This window comes from Olea europaea, chromosome 17 (genome assembly GCF_002742605.1).
Source record: "Olea europaea var. sylvestris chromosome 17, O_europaea_v1, whole genome shotgun sequence".
NCBI classification, from domain to species: Eukaryota; Viridiplantae; Streptophyta; class Magnoliopsida; order Lamiales; family Oleaceae; genus Olea; species Olea europaea.
Genome location: NC_036253.1, coordinates 15380534 through 15401539, shown reverse-complemented (window position 1 = coordinate 15401539; position 21006 = coordinate 15380534). Strand labels below are relative to the sequence as shown.

General features: G+C 36.6%; 1 pseudogene; it reads left to right on the top strand.

Moving 5' to 3' along the window:
- The first annotated feature begins 640 nt into the window (after positions 1-640).
- LOC111365672 lies at positions 641-19903 on the top strand (annotated as a pseudogene).
- The last annotated feature ends 1103 nt before the right edge of the window (positions 19904-21006 follow it).

The window sequence follows — 21006 nt, the reverse complement described above, 5'->3', positions numbered from 1 at the left end:
TTTCCAATCCAGTTCCTCCACCGCCACAAACCCTAGTTAGATTCAGGTATGCTACACTTTTTAGTTATTGGGAGAGCCCAAATACTCTCTTTTGGATTCAGGAAACAACTCTCAGAGATCTTTTTTCCTTTTGGAAGATACAGGAGCGAAACAATCAAAACTATTGATATTGGAAGGCCCAACGGATTCTTCCAATGTATCATTTCTGGGTCCAATGGAATTCATAGGTATAGGAAGAAGCCCTCTCAAATAGAGAGTTTTTCTTTCGACCATATTTTGATTGTTAATACGATATATAAGGACCACTACTACAAAGAGTATTATACCTTTGATCATGAAATATCGATTGCTTGTTGACCCCTATGAATTGCGTTAAAGTAGGATACTCCAAATTCAGGGTCAAAGAGTTTTAGAAAACGTTCTTGGTGGAAAAAATGTGAATGAAAGATCCCACTGAATTGAATTGGGTCCATGAATCTAAGAAATAGTGAGAATTCTTGATCTCTCTTAATTTGAAATCCAGGATTTGAATTGATGTCCTTTCATTGATTCCTCCTAAATTGTATTGATTTATCCTAAAGATTTCATTTCAATTGGAATTTGATTATTCACCATGTATGAGGATCCCCACTAAGCATCCATGGCTGAATGGTCAAAGCGCCCACCTCATAATTGGTAAATTCGTAAGTTCAATTTCTACTGGATGTACGCCAATGGGACCCTCCAATAAGTCTATTGGAATTGGCTCTATATCAATGGAATCTCATCATCCATACATAACGAATTGGTGTGGTATATTTATATCATAATAAATGAACAGTAAGAACTAGCATTCTTATTGAGACTAGAACTCATAGGGAAGAAAATAGATTTATGGATGGAATCAAATATGCAGTATTTACAGACAAAAGTATTGATTATTGGGGAAAATCAATATACTTCTAATGTCGAATCTGGATCAACTAGGACAAAAATAAAGCATTGGGTCAAACTCTTCTTTCGTGTCAAGGTAATAGCTATAAATAGTCATCGACTTTCGGGAAAGGGTCGAAGAATGGGACCTATTATGGGACATACAATGCATTATAGATGTATGATCATTACGCTTCAACCGGGTTATTCTATTCCGCCTCTTAGAAAGAAAACAACTTAAATCAAAATACTTAATAGCTTGGGCGATACGTTTAAACAAAACTTCTACCCCGAGCACATGCAATGGAATCGTAGACAGTCAAATGAAATCCAATCCACGAAATAATGTGATCTATGGACAGCATCATTGTGGTAAAGATCATAATGCCAGAGGTTCCCATTATCGCAAGGCATAGAGGGGGAGGTCATAAGCGTCTATATCGTAAAATTGATTTTTGACAAAATGAAAAAGACATATATGGTATAATTGTAACCATAGAATACGACCCTAATCGAAATGCAGACATTTGTCTCATGCACTATGGGGATGGTGAGAAGAGATGCATTTTACATCCCAGAGGGGCTATAATTGGAGATACCATTGTTTCTGGTACAGAAGTTCCTATAAAAATGGGAAATGCCCTGCCTTTGAGTACAATTTGAACTATAGATTTACGTAATTGGAAGTAACCAATTAGATTTATGATGAAACCTAGAAATCGATCACTGATCCAATTTGAGTACCTCTACAGGATAGACCTCAACAGAAAACTGAAGACTAATGGCAGCAAGTGATTGATTTCAATAGTTCCTTATATAAAATTATTGACTATAGAGATATAGGAATATGGAGAAGACAAAATTGTTTCAAGCACTGATAGAACTGGAAGCTCCCCTTCTTTCAAACTTTCAAAGAGAGAAAGACGGGTTATTCACATTTCATTTGATGGTTAGAGGTGAATTGAAAGCTAAGCAGTGGGAATTCTAAAGATTCCCCAAGGGAAAAATAGAGATGTCTCCTACGTTACCCATAATATGTGGAAGTATCGACGTAATTTCATAGAGTCATTCGGTCTAAATGCTACATGAATAACATAAGCTAGATGATAGAACGGGAAGACCTAGGATGTAGAAGATCATACCATGAGTGATTCGGCAGATTTGGTTTCATAGAGATATCCACCCATGTGGTACTTCATTGTACGATATATAAAAGATCCATCTGTATAGATATCATCTACATCTAGAAAGCCGTATGCTTTGGAAGAAGCTTGTACGATTTGGGAAGGGGTTTTGATTGATCAAAAAGAAGAATCTACTTCAACCGATATGCCCTTAGGCACGGCCATACATAACATGAAAATCACACTTGGAAAGGGTGGACAATTAGTTAGAGCAGCGGGTGCTGTAGCGAAACTGATATCAAAAGAGGAAAAATCGGCCACATTAAAATTAACTTCTGAGGAGGTCCATTTGATATTCGAAAACTGCTCAGCACTAGTTGGACAAGTGGGAAATGTTGGGGCGAACCAGAAAAGTTTGGGTAAAGCCAAATCCAAGCATTGGCTAGGTAAGCGTCCTATCGTAAGAGGAGTAGTTATGAACCCTGTAGACCGTCCCCATGAAAGTGGTGAAGGGAGAGCCCCAATTGGTAGAACATTACAAAGTACTGTGGGATTACTGTGAAGAGTTAAAGAGGACAAATATTGGGACCACTGCTTCGGTTGATGGTTATGCTGGGGAATTCAGACGATTGTACATTTTCCTTGGAGCTTTGAAAGATTTTTTCATTAGAGGATATAGAAGAGTGATTGGTTCAGATGGTTGCTTTCTGAAGATAGAGCACCTTAGGTAGTTGTTAACTGCAGTTAGTGTGGATGCTAATAATGGTATGTATCCAATAGCATATGCAGTTGTTGAGGTTGAGAATGGAGATAATTGGAGATAGTTTTTGGAGTTGTTGAAGGGTGATTTGCATATACACAATGACTTGCATTCGACATTTATGTCTTTCTTTGAGAATGCGAAGCACAAAACATGTGTTAGACATCTGTACAACAATTTCAGTATCTCGCATAAGGGATTGGCTTAAAAGCATTATCTTTGGAAAGAAGCTAGAGCTACTACTGTGCCACAGTGGCTTAATCACATGCAAAAGACGCTAGACCTAGACTTGGATGCGTATGGTTGGCTTGAACCAAAACTAGTAACCCATTGGAGCAAATCCTACTTCAAAGAGTGAACGGATTCTGATATGCTTTTGAATAATTTGTGTGAATCATTCAATAGCACAATTTCGTTGCAAGAGAGAAGCCCATTCTAACCACGCTTGTAGAGGTTAGGTTGTACTTGATGAAGAGAATTGTAGCCCATAAAGAGTCAACTAATAGATGGACAACTACAGTAGGCTCTAGAATCCAAAAGATTCTCGATAAGAACAGTAAACTGTCAAGGATTAAGTAGGCTAAATATGCAGAGAATGAGAAGTTCCAAGTTTGGCACAATGCAGGCATTATACTACATGTCGTTGATCTCAAGACAAGGACTTGTACATGTTGTGCTTGGCAATTATCAGGAATATTTTGTTGTCATGTGATTGCTTTAGTGGTAGCTAGAGGCCTTATTGTAATTGATTATATACATGCCATCTACAAAAAAGATCTTTACCTTATCACATATACACCTTCAATTTCCCCAATCACAAGTCTAGACTCATGGCCTAGTCTAGGTCTCAACCCACTCAGGCCACCTATGTACTTCAAAAAGTCTAAGAGGCCAAAAAAGAATAAAAGAGGAGCCAAATAAGCTGGAGTCTTCAAGTCAGGCAAAGAAGCCCAAAAAGTCTTCTCAAAATGAAATCCCTTTGGAGACGACTTCTATAGGCATATCTAGTGCAGGGAACAGAACAGCCTAAACTCAGACATGCCGAAAATGTGGTGAACCATTGCAACACAAAAGGAACTTTAGTGGGGAACCACCACCAGCAAGCAATGAGGGACAAACTGTTCACTTTTTTTGTTTATGTTTTGAATTGTAAACTTCTTTTATTCATATGTCTGAACGATTAACAATATAACAGCTAAAACTAGTGTGTCCAAAGGTCTCCATTTTGCCTATTTTAGTTGTAAATTTGGTTTACTCTAAATTCTGTAGCTGTTTTAAATTTGTAATTTGATCAGTATGTTGAGTTGCCATGGTTGATTAGTGTCTTAAGTTGCTATAGTTGATTAAGGTGATTCTATTGCTGTGAATTAAAGGAATGCTTACAAGATATGACAGGGGCAGTTTTCACAGAAACCTGAAATACGAGGACGTTATGCACAAAAATTATCAAAACATGGAGACATTTTACACAAGAAATATTGAAACGTTGGGATGTTTTGCGCAAACATAGCTTCAACGTTAGGATGTCATTCTCAAAGCATTTTTTAACATAAGGATGTTTTGTACATGTTCAAATTTGGGGATTAACAGACAACTTCAGCTTTTGATGTAGAATTCTGGGATTGAGATTTGTGATTTTGGATACCAGTTTGCTGTGGATAGTAATGAGAATGAGAGCAGGTGTGAAAATTAAAATTCAATTTGCAAAAATGCGTCAGTTATGGTGATGATGAATAGTGGACCTTCAAAGATGTAGCATCCATGATGATGATGATGATGAACAGTAGACTTCAACAGTTTTGTTTGATTAATCATTTTCCTTTTCTTTTTTAAGAATAACATATTTATGGTGGGAAGAAGAGGTTTTTGAAGTGGCCTGGCCATTTTATCCTTTAAGTTTCAAATTAAAAATAAGTTCAGGCGTACATTTAACAGTTGAACTCACAGTAGATAGACGGAATGACGTTTTCTATAATGAAACATTGAAATAAGGGTGAAAATGCAAAAAAATTGAAATGTAGGGACGTTTTGCATTCTAATGGTAAAACGTTGGGACATTTTGTACTAGTAAGGCTGGACATGATCTGGTTCGGCTCAGTTCTAAAAAGAGTCGAACCAAATTCAAATTTTCGAGTATTTGGTAAATGGAACCGTTTGGCTCAAATTTAATTATGAAACTGTTCGGATTTGGTTCCATTTAGTTCGGTTCAGTTCTGTGTTCTATACAATAATTAATTTTTTTTAATATTTATAACAACGCTACATTAATTTAATAAATGATATGTTCAATTTTAGGTCATAGAAAATAACGTAATCCAATCATATATATCTTTTGTGCCTCTCTTTGCTGAATTCTTCATAGATTTAATTGTTAAATTCACAAGAAAATAAATATAGCAAGCTCACAATAATGAAGAGAGTATAGCCGAAGCTCTAATTCGATTTCTCCAAAACTGTAAGAAAAGTTGTAGAAATAACACTACAGTAAAATTCTGGCTAGACATTGTCCAATTAGGTTTGGTACTAAAGAGAACAAAAATGGGACCAGAAATTTTTGATTATTAAATAAGTGGAACCGACAGGTCCAAATTTAATTATGACATCGTACGGGTTCAGTTCTTAGGTTCCATACTATAATTAAATATTTTAATATTTACAAAACTATATCAATATAATTAATGACATATTCAATATTAGCTTTTTCAAAATAACGTAGTCCAATCTTATATACTTTTTACGTCTGTTTTAGCTTAGTTCTTCATAAATTTGATTGTTAAAATCACACGAAGAGAAAGATAGCGTGCTCACAATAATTAAGAGAGCCGCAGTCGAGTTTCAATTCGATTTCTCTAGAAAACAAAAAGGGCACTATGGTTGAATAACAAATTTGGGCAAAAACTAGGTTAATTTGATTAAGTTGAGATCGAGAACCGAACCAAATTTGTCGATTCTCGATTCAGATACTCATTCAGTTATTTAACTTAAAAAAAACCACTAGGTTCGATTCGGTTTGGGTCAAGTCGGATCTGGTTCGGGAGTTTTGTCTAACCTTAAATAAAATAATAGATTTTGGTAAAATTTAAATCAATTAAATTGAGTTAGACTTTGGTTGAAAATTAGAAATAAGAAAATCATTTTTTAGATTTGAGCAAAATTAATTAATTAGCAAATTTATTTAAAATAAAATAAAATAATTTGACTCATATAAGAAAAATAAATTAAAATAAAATTAGGAAGATTCGGTTCTTGATCTAAAACCGAGAACCGATCAAATACTCATTTGGATATATAACTTAAAAAGAACTAGGAATGACAATGGAGTGAGTTTTGATCGGACATTTTCTCGTCCCATTACCTGTTTAAGGAGGGGTGGGGCCTTTACACATTTATATATCTGTTTTTAAAAAAGTGTTTGATAATTAATTTTATTGCCCCTATTTATTAAAGTGAGACAATAATATAGTTATTAAATTTTTTAATTAATTAATTAATTAATTTTTAAAAGTTAAATTATTCTGATATATTTGATAAACCAAGGTTTTTATTGTTTATTATAATTTTTAGATAATTTTAATTGTCGTCTTCCATTAAAATTAATAAAATTTCGTGAAATTTTTTGTTTAAAATTTTGAATTATTTAAAATAAATAACAGGATGGGGCGACCCATAACCTGCCTCGTACCCACATCAAGGCGGAGAACCCACCTCGAATATCCAATTAAGCAGGACAGGATGAGTCTACGGTATCTATTCTGACGGATATCTTTCCATCCCTAGAACAGCCATTGGATTCGAATTTGATTTGATCCGATTCGATTCTCGAAATTTTGTCCAACCTTCCTAATAAGCCACATATAAAACACCATACTATTCGGCATTCTTACAATGCCCTTTCTTCTCTCAGAGACTGATTCTTTTTACATTTATATATTCTAGCTATTTAATCTTCGAATAGTCTTTCTTTTCTGCTGATTTTTTTTTTTTTTAACTCTGGTGAATATTTAGCACTCGAAACTTTATCATTTTTAGCGTTTATGAATTGAAGCTAGTTTTATTTTTTATTTTTATTTGTATTTATTATTATTGTTTTTTTTTTTTTTTTTTTTTTTTTTTTTTTTTTTTTTTTTTTTTTTTTTTTTTTTTTTTTTTTTTTTTAAGGTTGCATTGGCGTTTTTGTGCGTCAAATGTAGAAAATAGGGTTTATGTTGTGAAATTCTGGTCTTTACGAGTAATTTATTGTTTATTAAATTGAAATATTTATGTTGTTATTTTCATTTTTGAAGACGTCAAATTTACTTATCCCATGTAGACAATTACATCGCGAGTTTATTTGAGATTTATGGCCGCATATCTTATTGTTTGGCTCAATAATGGCGCCCATTTCTTATACAGAGGTCCACATGGCATAATTTAAACATTATTTTATTGTTTTAAGATACCTCATTGGGTTAATATTTAAGAATCGTTTTTGTGTAAATATGAAGCTTTTTACTATATTTCAAAGGTCTCTGCATTTTCCTAGGTCCTATTTGATCAACTTTTTTTAAAGTGGGTTTTTAATTTATTTTCTTTTCTTTTCTTTTTATTTTTCGATGTCTGACCTTATTTGGTTAGCTAAAAATTTAGTAGATTTTGATAAAATTTGATGGACATGGGGTTGAATAGTTGTTGACACACTAAAAGTACAGTCTAAATCAAATAGCCCAAAGAGTGAAGCCAAATTGGGGAGTCTAGGATAAAGGTCCAAACAGGATTATTGAGGAATGCGATGGAAGCCCACGAACACGGTAACATCATCGCCCAAACTTGCAAGACGTCCAGAATCTGAGCGAATGGAGTACCTTACGGTCGTCCAAAGCGATGACCCCGTTCTGGCCCAAACCTTCGAATCGCTCAGGATCTTAGCAAGCATAAAAGATTATGATTATCCAGAATAGCAGTTGTTGAAGCAGTTATTGAGTGATCTTATCACATTCTACGATTCAAGAAGCCCAATTGAAGACAGTTGAACGATAAAGAGTAATGGCAACAGTTAGAAACGGCAGTTCCACGACAAGTTAGCCACCATAAAGAAAGTGGGTAGTTATACAGCAATCAAGCAATTTCCAAACGGTTTGTCACGAAAAAATAATCAAGGGAATATAAAAGGAAGAGAAGACATAGAGAAAAAGACCCCCGAATAAAATACTCTCAAACAGAGAATATGTAATTTCGATTTCTAAGTTTAAACTTAAATATTTTTTTTAGTACTCGTGTGTTTGCGCCCCTTGGAGGCATTCTATTTATTTTCAATTGTAAATCATCGCCAATAAAACACCTCTTTTTGAGACTTCATCTCAAGAGATTTGTTCCTTACACAATCGTCTGATCCCTTTTTAATTGTTAGCGACTACCCGCGCGAAACAATTTGGCACACCCGGTGGGATCTTGGTGTTTGGTGTTGAAGATACAAAATGTGAAACAATATGCCTCACAATTCTGATAAGGTAGCAACAAGTCAGGGAGGAGTCCAGTCTGTGATGGAGCGATATGAGGAGCAGCAAAGCTCTCCACGAACAGAGGGACAGAGTCAGAGCAGTCACAGTCATTACGAACCAATGACAGAGTTGAGTCCTCGAACCATGCGTGCATTGCTTGGAGAACTCACACAGGATGTCGTTGAACTGGTAAATCTACGAAATGTTCATAATATGGAAAGATTTATCCAGAATGGGAATGCACATTATGACAACATGGCCAAACAACTAAATACATTAAATGAAATAATGAATAAGTTAGTATGCCAAATTTGTCAATCAGTTGTGCCTATTGCAAATCACTTTCAAACTAGGACAATCTTTGTGACGCCCCGAACTTAAGCTTCGAGGGTCACGTACTAAACATAATAACTTCAGTCTTTGGTACATGTATATACTCTTAAATAGAAGTATTACATGTTAGAAACTTATTTTCAATATGATAAAACAATTCTCTTAAAATTGGATGGCCGGTAAAAGTGCATGACAACATGAAATTACACTTTACATATGCGGCCTCGGCACTATCAAGGTTAGTTGGGGCAGCAAGTTTGACAATTTTTATAAAATTCATCCCAACTCCGTTTTACATGAAATTTGTGGCATTAGAAAGATAATTTCACGGAGTTTTCTAGGTTAAAATATGAAAATTTTCCAAGATCATATGATATAGACGTTTTACTAAAAACAGTGAAGTATTACACAGGAAATCCAGATTGACCCCTTGACGTTAAAACCTTGATAACTCAGGCCATAGATATCCAAATTGAGTGATTCCTTCGGCCATATTTAGAAAACTCAAAGAGGAAAACAGAAATATTTTTAGAGACTCAAATGGACTTTTATAGAGTAAGAAACATTGTTTTGAAATTGACTCCAGAAACTGTCTCGTTTCTGCCTTTTGTCTCTTGTAAGGAAAATAAACTACAAAAATGTCTCTTATCACAACATGAAAGATATAATTACAAAATCTACTATTAATATCATATTATATCATGTCATGTCATGTACATATTTTACATAATACCATAAGAAATATAGATGGAACAACAGTCATCGAGCAAAACATACAAAAGAAAACTTTCGATACAAAACATCCTTGTCCTTAATCCATCATCGGTTTTGTCAACTAACTTCCATCAATCCAACGATCGTGAATCTGAAAATTTAGCATAACATACTATGAGTATAAGAAATACTCAGTAAGATACCATGCTTGGATTTTTATCATGATAATATTACACAAAAGAATGCAATCAAACTCATACTTGCACATTCCGGCTTGCCGGTGCCCTTCGGACTTGTCCTAAGGCATAAATAGATATCTAACTTTGTGGATTTGTCCACCATAATCATATTATGGTTTTTCATGCATAGTTTAAGCATAAATATTACCATGAAAATCATAACTCTTAAGCATGGAAGGTATCTTACCGTAAAACTTGAAGATCTTCGATTGAAATGAATTGAAAGTGCTAAACTTACTTCCTTCTCCTTTCCTTTCTTAATTTCGATTTTTGCTCTCTATATAAGTGTATAAGTGTTTTGTAAAATGAAGGAAATATCTCTATGGCAATGGATATGGATGTATTTATATATATATATAAAGATAAGGATAAAAGCTTGATATTTTTTTTTCTCCCTTTTCCATCTCCACCGCCTCACCTCTCTTCCTTCCCATTTTTCTTTTTTTTTTTCCTTGCTTGTACACGTGTTTAGTCTATTGTCTAAGTGTATGGTGATGATGGATGGCAAGTGGATTGATTATAGGGTAATAAGTGGCCTCAAAACCTAGATTTGCAAAGGAAGCCTCTTATCTTTTCAACTAGTATAATCTAAACCCTCTAACTTTTATTATTAGCAAAGCATATCCCAAATTTAAACTTGTACCCAACTTACATATTCAAAAATTATAGATTGTAACATAATTTAATCATTTGGTCAATTGAAGTCCTAACAAAATAATCCACTTCATTCAAGTCCAAACTTGCCTTAAATTTCGACTAACTAATAATCACAACATTTAGCACTTCATGCTTGCATTCATTAACTACCTCTAGCATTAACCACTACAAAGGTGGTGTCCCCTTTTACCTTATGGCCAAAAATAATATAGAAAGTTAAATCACTATCCTACGGAAATTTAAACGAACATAAAATTTCGAAATATTACAATCTTGGGACATAATTCCCCAGTCCTAGGTCCAAATCAGGGGATAGAACCACCTTTTGGTCCACCTACTTCAAACCAGGGGGATGGTGTAAGGCCAAATCAGAATAGTGGTAATGGTACATCTAACTTGGGGGGTAATCTAAATATAAGAGACAATGTCCTAAATAATGGACAGAATACCCCACGTGTCAATGATGGAATAAATATTCAGTCTAATGGTAACAATGGCCCAAATCATGGCAACTTTGTTGCCAACCAAAGACCAAACATCAGGCCTCAGGCAAATCAACCGACCAACCAACATGTAGGAATTTCATATGACCTCAATGTCATGTTGAGAAATCAAATTATGGAAATAGTACAGGATCAAATGGCTTTTGGGGTATGTCCTGTCATTAGGCCGACTTACACAAAGCCATACCCTAATTGGGTAGACCAAGCATATCCATGGCCTAGAAGGGTATAAAGTGCCAGAATTCTCATTACTTACCGGTTTACGAGAGGTGTCTACTCTAGAACACATAGGGTGATTCACACTGCAAAGTGGTGAAGTAACTGACTACCATAAAATGAGGTTGTTCCCTAGTTCATTAACAGGAGTAGCTTTCTCTTGGTTCATCAATTTGCCAGCGAACTCTGTTCAAACATGGCAACAATTGGAGCAATTGTTCCATGCTCAGTTTTATAAGACTGAGTCTAAAGTTACTTTGGCCGATTTGGCGAAACTACGTCAAATGCCAAACGAATGGGCAAAAGGTTTCCTTCAAAGTTTTCAGACAGTAAGAAGTAAATGTTTTGTACCTTTGCCCGAAAGGAGCTTGTCAAAATCGCTCAAAGTTATCTAAGCTTTGATTTGAAAAAGAAATTCCAAGATAGGGAATTTCCTGATCTTTTCCAATTGAGCGCAAACGTGATTACGTATGAATGATTAATAAGAGAAGAAGAGCAAATGAAAAATTCTAGCAAGGGGACTTATTATAGAGACCAAAATTTTGATATTCATACCATTAATGACGAGTATTACGATCAAACCGAAATGTGTTCAGCCGAATTAATCAAAGGAGACGCATATACTTGTCCTATAATGGCTAAGCCTAGATCGTCAGGCAATGATGAGCCTATAAAAGATGAAAAGGAAAAGGCTAGAACGTTCTTGTTCGACGTAACCAAAGCTGACCTTATATTTGATAAACTATATAAGGATAAGTAGATAAAGCTGAGCGATAAACATAAATTGCCAAGCCTTGAACAAATCAAGGGTAAAAAATATTGTAAGTGACATAATGCATGGTTGCATTTGACTAACAACTATTTGATTTTTCGCCATGTGTTACAGGACGCCATTGAATCAGGACAAATTACATTCGAGGATAAGAAGAAGATGGCAGTGGACGAAAACCCTTTTCCACAACCACTTGGGGTGAACATGGTGACAACTGGTTTCAAAAACAAGTTGCCAAATTCAAGTTGGTTATAGATGACGGAGAAGAGGACCCTGTGCCACAGCCCAGTGTCTTTGAACGTATCAAAGGGAAGGAGCCTAAAAAGAATGAAGACGTCCTGTGTACAAGATGTAAAAAAGAAGTGAGTGCAAATACAGAGAAACCAGGGATATGGCAGCATCACCATCACCCTAGTTTTTTCCCAAACGCTCAGCCCGGTAGAGGGCGAGGTACATCATTCTATAGGGGACCACTTTCTGAGAGGCAGTTCAAGTCAATAAATAATGAAAAAACATTCAGGCCGCAACCTCGCCAACCAAATGTATGGCATTCGTTCCAGTATAATGCAGGAAGGGTAATACCCTTCAACGAGATGACTAGAACCCAATAAAGGCATTTTCAATGGAATTATGGACAAATGATGAGGCAACAACAGGGAATGCCACGTCCTATGGCACCTAAACTACTCGAGGTGGCCAATCAAAATGTTCTCGAAGACAGTGAGGAGACTGGTACAGGTGAATCAATGGAAGAATTGCCAGAGAGTTCTTCTGGGAGATCGAAGTTTAAGCGAGGTAAAAGGGATGGAGAAGATCCAGATCAGCCCCTTACTATTCAGTTCAGTACGTTACCTCCTGTCATAGCTAATAACTATTTACTAGCCAATGAGTTCAAGAACAAAGAGAAAGAAGAAGAAGAGGGGGGGGATAACGAGGAAGAAGCATGTGTTATGGAATGTGAAGAAGACCAAACTTCTAGAGGGGCCTACAATGGTGAGGAGGATGATGGTATGATGGACATCAACGAGGAAATTGATCTGGAAGCAGAAAGAAGAAAGAGAGGAGTATCGCACAATACTCTATTGAAGCAACTGCATCGAGAGGGAGTTCGTGAAGTGGACTTGTTGGGAGAAACATCTGGGTGTTCTTTCGATTATTACGTGCTGTACGGGATGCCCAAGAGGAAAAAGAGAGTACCTCGCTCTGAAAAGTATGGATCACCTCCAATAATAATGCCTCCTCCCACAGGTTGGGTAACCGAAGAAGAAGCATTAGAAAACAATAAAAAGGAAATTAAGGAAGTGGAAGCTCAGTGCGACATACTGCACGTTGACTTATCACAAAAGGATAATTCAATAGAGAACAAGCAGGAAGTGGAAATAGATGCTGCCGAAAAGGTAATTTTTAAGAGACCAGCCATGAAGTTAACTAAACACTTGAGACCATTGTATGTTAAGGCTTTAGTTAACGGTATACCTGTGGCGAAAATACTTATCGATAATGGAGCAGCGATAAACACCATTCCATCTAGGATGATGAGGAAATTTGCAAAGACAGAAAGTGATGTGATTCCAATAGAAGTCATCTTTACAAGTTTCAATGGAGGAGCAACTCCAGCTAAAGGGGTTATGCCATTGGACATAACTGTAGGGACAACTTCTAGGACCACAGTTTTCTTCTTAATAGATGGTCCTACTAGTTACAATGTGTTATTAGGAAGGGATTAGATACACGAAAGTCGCTACATACCTTCATCGTTCCATCAATGCCTGATTTTTTGGAATGACAAGGGTGAAGCAGAAGTGGTGCAAGTAGATCATAGACCTTTTATCGCAGAAGCAAACTCAGTGAAAAGGTTCATGTACAAAGGAAATTACGGACCTGTCAGAGTGGTCCAAGATGGAGAAGAAACTCAAATTGTTGCACAGAACTAAGAGCCATTTTCGGTAGATGCACTCACTGAAATGTTTAGTCAAATGAGGTCAAACATAGTGGTCCTGGAAAAGCCAGTAATTGGCAAATAAGTAATCAAGGAGTTTTAAATGAGTTGTAAGCAACAAAGGCAAATGGCCGATGTTCAGGCCTTCAAAGCCAAATTAATGGCTTTCAATACAGAATGTAAAGACAACACGAAATTAGGAGACAAAATGGTAGTGTTCGAGTTGGAACAAAGTATTGGCCAAGAAGTCAACAAGGTGGACTGTTTAGAAAAAGAAGTGCCTATAAGGGAAATGGACGATGAAGTAATGAGGATCACTAAGCCTGGATACGCTCAAGCACAAGACCCTCTGATTAAAGTGAATATTAGCAATGGAGGGGAAGATCGTTCAATATTCTTCAGTCAGATGCTCGATCAAGAGGTTAGTGATAAATTAATCGCTTTATTAAAGGAATATAAGGATTGTTTTGCTTGGGAATATGAACATATGCCTGGTTTAGATAGAGATTTGGTGGAACATATATTGCCAATCAAGCCAAATTTTAAACCTCATAAGCAACCTCCTAGGCGTTTTGCTCCTAAGATTAAGAAAGAAATAGAGCGATTATTAAAAGCAGGCTTTATTAGAACAGCCAAATATTTAGAGTGGTTGTCCAATATCGTGCCAGTGCTAAAAAAGAATGGTAAATTAAGGGTGTGCATAGACTTTAGGAACTTAAACATAGCCACACCCAAAGATGAATATCCAATGCCTACAGTAGATTCTTTAGTAGACTCGACTGCCAAACACGTAATATATTCCTTCATGGATGTTTATTCAGGATACAATCAAATTTATATAGCTGAGGAAGATATACACAAAACTATCTTTAGGTGCCCTGGATCTCTAGGGTGTTTTGAATGGGTAGTTATGCCTTTCGGCCTGAAAAATGCAGGAGCGGCTTATCAAAGGGCAATGAACTTGATTTTTCATGATATGATAGGCAAGTTTTTTGAGGTGTATGTAGATGATATAGTGGTCAAATCCATTAAAGAAGAGGACCATTTTGAACAATTGAGATGTTCCTTTGAGCGAATAAAGCAATATAAACTAAAATTAAATCCCTTGAAATGTGCATTTAGCGTTAATACAGGAAACTTCCTTGGTTTCTTAGTACACAAAAGGGGAATTGAACTTGATAAAAATAAAGCGAAGGCCATTTTAGAGGTCAAACCACCTAGCAATAAAGAAGAATTGCAAAGGTTCCTACGCCAAGTAAATTTTTTAAGACATTTTATTTCTAAGCCTGGATACGCTCAAGCACAAGACCCTCTGATTAAAGTGAATATTGGCAATGAAGGGGAAGATCGTTCAATATTCTTCAGTCAGATGCTCGATCAAGAAGTTAGTGATAAATTAATCGCTTTATTAAAGGAATATAAGGTTGTTTTGCTTGAGAATATGAACATATGCTTGGTTTAGATAGAGATTTGGTGGAACATATATTGCCAATCAAGCCAAATTTTAAACCTCATAAGCAACCTCCTAGGCGTTTTGCTCCTAAGATTAAGAAAGAAATAGAGCGATTATTAAAAGCAGACTTTATTAGAACAGCCAAATATTTAGAGTGGTTGTCCAATATCATGCCAGTGCTAAAAAAGAATGGTAAATTAAGGGTGTGCATAAACTTTAGGAACTTAAACATAGCCATACCCAAAGATGAATATCCAATGCCTACAGTAGATTCTTTAGTAGACTCGACTGTCGAACACGTAATATATTTCTTCATGGATGGGTATTCAGGATACAATCAAATTTATATAGCTGAGGAAGATATACACAAAACTATCTTTAGGTGCCCTGGATCTCTAGGATGTTTTGAATGGGTAGTTATGCCTTTCGGCCTGAAAAATGCAGGAGCGACTTATCAAAGGGCAATGAACTTGGTTTTTCATGATATGATAGGCAAGTTTGTTAAGGTGTATGTAGATGATATATTGGTCAAATCCATTAAAGAAGATGATCATTTTGAACAATTGAGATGTTCATTTGAGCGAATGAAGCAATATAAACTAAAATTGAATCCCTTGAAATGTGCATTTAGCGTTAATGCAGGAAACTTCCTTGGTTTCTTAGTACACAAAAGGGGAATTGAACTTGATAAAAATAAAGCGAAGGTCATTTTAGAGGTCAAACCACCTAACAATAAAGAAGAATTGCAAAGGTTCCTAGGCCAAGTAAATTTTTTAAGACACTTTATTTCTAACTGTGCAGGGCGAACTAAAGCTTTTTCACCACTTTTAAAGATGAAAAATCAGGACGAATTCGTCTGGAAAGAAGAGCATCAAAAGGCTTTTGAAAGTCTAAAGACATATTTATCAAGTCCACCAGTGTTGGTGTCACCAATCCAAGGACGGCCAATGAAAGTGTATATATCTGCTGAACAAGAATCAATAGCTGGAATGGTCGTGCAAGAAGACCAATTTGGTTAAGAAAGGGCGATTTACTACTTGAGTAGACGGTTAACAAAATGTGAATGTAATTACTCTGTCATTGAAAAATTATGTCTTCCATTGTATTTCATGTGTACGAAATTAAGGGCTTATTTACGGCTCATAACCATTTCTTTGATTTCTAGAGTAAATTTGATTAAGTATAAGCTCTCTACCCTATTTTACATCAGAGGGTAGGCCTTTGGACGTTAGCATTATCAGAATTCGAAATACAATACATACCCCAAAAGGCAATCAAAAATCAGAATTTGGCTAACTTTCTGGCCGATCATCCATGTCTTGACATGCTTGAGGAAATTGAATTAGAAATCAATTCATTCGAATTAAGACCTTGGGTTTTATATTTTGACGGGTCGAAAACCTCTAAAGTTGCAGGAGTAGAAGTAGCATTTTGTTACAAGTTCGCATTCACTATGGATAGGATGTGCACCAATAATCAAGCCGAATATGAAGCCTTAATCGTGGGTTTAGAATTAATAATAGATATGGAGGTAAAGAATGTGATCGTTAGAGGCGATTCTCAATTGATAATTCATCAATTGATCGGTGATTTTAAATGTCAAAGTGATTCCATTTTAAGTCAATATGAAATCGCCTAAGAATTGTTGGAAGAATTCGACCAAGTAGAGCTTCAATGTGTTAATAGAATATATAATGACATAGCAAATGAGTTGGCCCAGATGGCTTCAGGGTATTCAAAAGCTTTAGATTGAAAATCTACTTATGAATATGGAATAATATTGCCCGTAGTCCAAAGAAGGGCGAGAAGGATTGAAATTCATTGCATACAAGCTGGAGATGCAATAGATTAGAGGGCAGAGATTAAAAGGTTCCTTAAAGAACCTAATAAAGGAGGCAGTAGAAAAATGAAGTTGCATTTGCTAAACTATACACTGATAGATGAAGAGTTGTTTAAGAAACGCTCTGATGGTATATTACTAAAATGTGTAATAAATTCTTTGATGGTCGATCACGGAACTTCTTTAAATGGCGATCAAGTGAATAAATTCTTGAGCGAGTTTGGAGTTAAATTAGTGAACTCCACACCATATTACGATTAATCTAACGGACAAGCAGAATCTTCTAATAAGATTCTAAAAAATATCATAAGGAAAATGATAGATGAAAATGCCAGAAATTGGCACGAATGTCTAAACAAAGCCTTATGGGCTTATAGGACGTCGCCTCGATCAAGTACCAAAGTTACTCCTTTCCAACTTACTTATGGACAAGAGGCCGTTTTGCCTATGGAAATCAATGTACGATCAATCAGAGTGTGTTTGCAACATAAGTTAAGTGATAGTAGTATACCGAATCACTAGTTCAAAACTTATTGGAGTTGGACGAATTAAAGTTGAACGTCCTAGATAGATTGCAAGTTCAAAAACGAAGGATGGCTAAGTTTTACAATAAAAAAGTTATAGTCAAGTCATTTAGCCTGGGCGAATTGGTTTGGAAAACAATACTCCCTTTGGATAGTAAGGATCCAAAGTATGGCAAGTGATCGCCCAATTGGGAAGGGCCATATAAAGTAAATAGTGTGTTGCTTAATGGAGCTTACCATTTAGAAGATTTAGATGGCACCAAGCACATGAGATTCATTAATGGCAAATATTTAAAAAAGTGTATTCCTTCCTTATGGGAGAATGAACAAATAAAAGCTTAATCAAATTACGTTGAAAGATCATAGATAAATAGGGCCAGAAGGAAATACGTTCAAATAAATTCCTTTATTATCAAATATACATTACAAATTGTGAGATACAAAATACTAAATGCCCCATAAGCTACAATTAAGAGCAAACTAATTTCTCGATCGATTGCCAAGTAAGAGGGTGAACCGGCCTTGGTCGTCGTTCTGATCGCACTGCTGTAAGGGCAAGCAGAGAGGCAAGCACTCTCAACAAGCAAAAAGGAAGAAAAGTACCCTCAAATCGCCTGCCTAATCGCATTGCTGCAATAACGGGCAAGGAGCCTGAGAAGCACTCTCAGCAAGCAAAGTGGCTTGAAAAGCATCCTCAAAAATTGCCTTCCATCATTGAACTCCTTATAAAGAACATGGAGACGATGGGAAGAACTTTGCTGGCCAAAGAATATTTCCTATATCTCCCATACCAAAGGTGACATCAAAACAGATAGCAAAATGGGCGGATCAAATGATCCATTTCTATGGAAGACGAAAATTTTGGATCAATTGTTGAGATGCCAAACGACGGTAGCAAATTATTTTTTGAAGAAAAGAATGGAAATGAAAATGATGAGTGCGAAATACACATGCATTTATAGAGGCGTGAAGGTGAAAAGACAGAATGTGAATGGCCACATTCGTGCCTAATAACTGAAACCAAATGGCCCAAAGTCTTGGGAAAAGAAACGGAAATACCAAGAATGTACATGAATCTTAACATAAATCAATCAAATGCTTGGGAGGTTGACGATTAAGGACAACGTCAATTAATACGCAAGTAGACAAATTAGTCGTTCATTAATGACGATAACTGCTATTACATTCAAAATTAGCAATGGCAATTAGTGCGAAGTTACAAAAGGAAAGTTAGTATGAAGTTACAAAAGGAAAGTTAAGGCATTAGATGTCTTAATTTCAATTCACCCCAAGTCGAACGAATTCTTTCCCTAAGTCTCCCCAATCTTCGCTCTGCTGAGAAGAAGCGACATTTAATTCAGCTACAAAATCGTCATCAACTTCTAGCTTTTTGTACTGCTCAACCAAAGACTTGGTTCGTTCAATTCCTTAGCAAGCATTATGCTTTTTAGCAGCCATTCTCGCCCTACAGTCGTCCATTTGTGCTTGAAGCTCCTTCATCTCTCCAGCCAAACTTGTCATCAAAGAGTCTTCGATCATAACGTTGGAAGAGATTTCTTTTAATTCATCCTCGGCTTTGTTAATCTCTAGAAGCAAAGACTCTCTTTCAGATGCAGCACGAAGATATTGAGTACTCCTGGCCTTTAGTTCAACATTTTTGGCTAGCAAGGAGAGGATGTCAGAGTGAACAACCTTCAAAGTCGCTTTAAAGTCAGCAGAAACATTGAGCGACGGAAGTGTGAGTGCTTGCGCCAATTTCACACTCAACAGGTCAAGCTTATCCTTATGTTTAGTAGCACTAGCCTTGCCGATATCCATGTCCATGAAAGACACGTACTCAAATATCGACTGCTTGAGAACTTCATATTTTCCTCTGAAGAAGCAAAAGGATGACTGGTTGAAGTAGGGCGAGACGTCTTGACTAAACGATGTAAACAAGTCCTGGATGGAATGCACAATGTCATCAGCATCCTGCAAAGAAAAATGCCAACATTGAGGACTTTCACTACAATAAACGAAGCGAAAATGAAAGTGAAGCAAAATGTTACCTCATCAGCAATCTTGGAAAGTTTAGGCATATCACCAGTTGGCTCCACCACCTGTGGGGATTTTCCCTTATCTGGGCGAGAAGACTCTGCCACAACGGGAAGGCCCATGGGAGCCTCTCCATAATTCAAGAAGCAACGAATCAGAAACCAGTAGCACAAGCAAAGATAAAACATCAAAATATGTATTACCTTCTGGTTCGACGTTTGGGGGGTCGGCGCCCTGGGAAGAAAGTGGCCTTTCTACTAGTTGTGATGAAGGTTCCAGGACTAAGGGTTTCTCTTTAAGCATAATCCCTTCATCAGCTGATTTGGACGAAGCAGCTTCAACAGAAGATGATGGAGTAGGGGCTGCCAAAACCAAAGCCTTCGAAGGAGAGGCTGAACTTTTCTGAGGAATTCAAGTAAACCATTAGTACATAGAAAAGTATGTTTGTGAATAAACAAATTCAATTACCTTTCTCCTAAGGATGAGAGGAGCGCCATCATCTTCATCATTATCATCCTGCAAAATGGGAGATGCTGAAGCTGGCCATTTGCGGCTTAAAGCACCTTTAGCTGCAGTAGCCTTGGCAGGTAGAGAAGCAGATGGATGGATAGAATGTTTAACGCAAGTAGGGGAGGAAGGATTCCTAATGGACACAGGGGTGACCAAAATAGGAGAAGTAGAGGGAGTGCCTGGCTGGTCAGTAAATGGAAGGCACGATTAGCATCAGTTGCAAACAATCGACGTTTTACTAATGGCCAAAACTGTTCAAAAAGAGGATAGACAACACAACTAGAATTGAAAGGGGCTAATGAAAATTTGCTCATCAAAAGAATGTTGCGAGCATCTATAGCTTGTGCCTCTGCCTTATTAATAGTGTGAAAGCAGTCTGTTAAATTTTTGGAGTAACAAGGAGGAACAGGCCAAATTTGGCCAAAATAAGTTGGCGAGCAAAAAATTGGGGAGCATATATTTCAACCCCAGCTTTGGCATTGGTTCCAGTTAAGATATCGTGGAACAATTCCCTCCCAATCAAAAACTGAACCCAAACAAGCAGAGAGGCACTCGCACTGTCTAGGGTGGATGGAGGTTGCACATAATCTGGAGTCAAGTGAGCAGGAAAAGGAAAGAAAGAAGGAATCGAATTTAAGGCATAAAAGAATGAAAAAATGCCCCTACTGGACATATTTACAGGGGTCAATGGATCAATGGCTAGCCCATAGCATCTAGCAAAACGAAGGGAAATGGATGGAGCACCAAGTGGTGAAAAATATGCTCTCAACCATAGTTGAGTGAACCAAAGGGGGCCACTGCCAGTGGGAGATGCACCATTCTTCAGTTGAAACTGAAGGGAAGTCATGCCTCTATAAAGGATGGCTAAAAAGAAGGAACATAAGTTCAAAAGCCTACCACGCGCCAATTCATGCGCTATGGGTAAGTAGCTCATAGAAGGTTTCATACTTTGCACACAAAGAATATATTTACAGAGTCAAATCTGAAGAAAGGCCAATC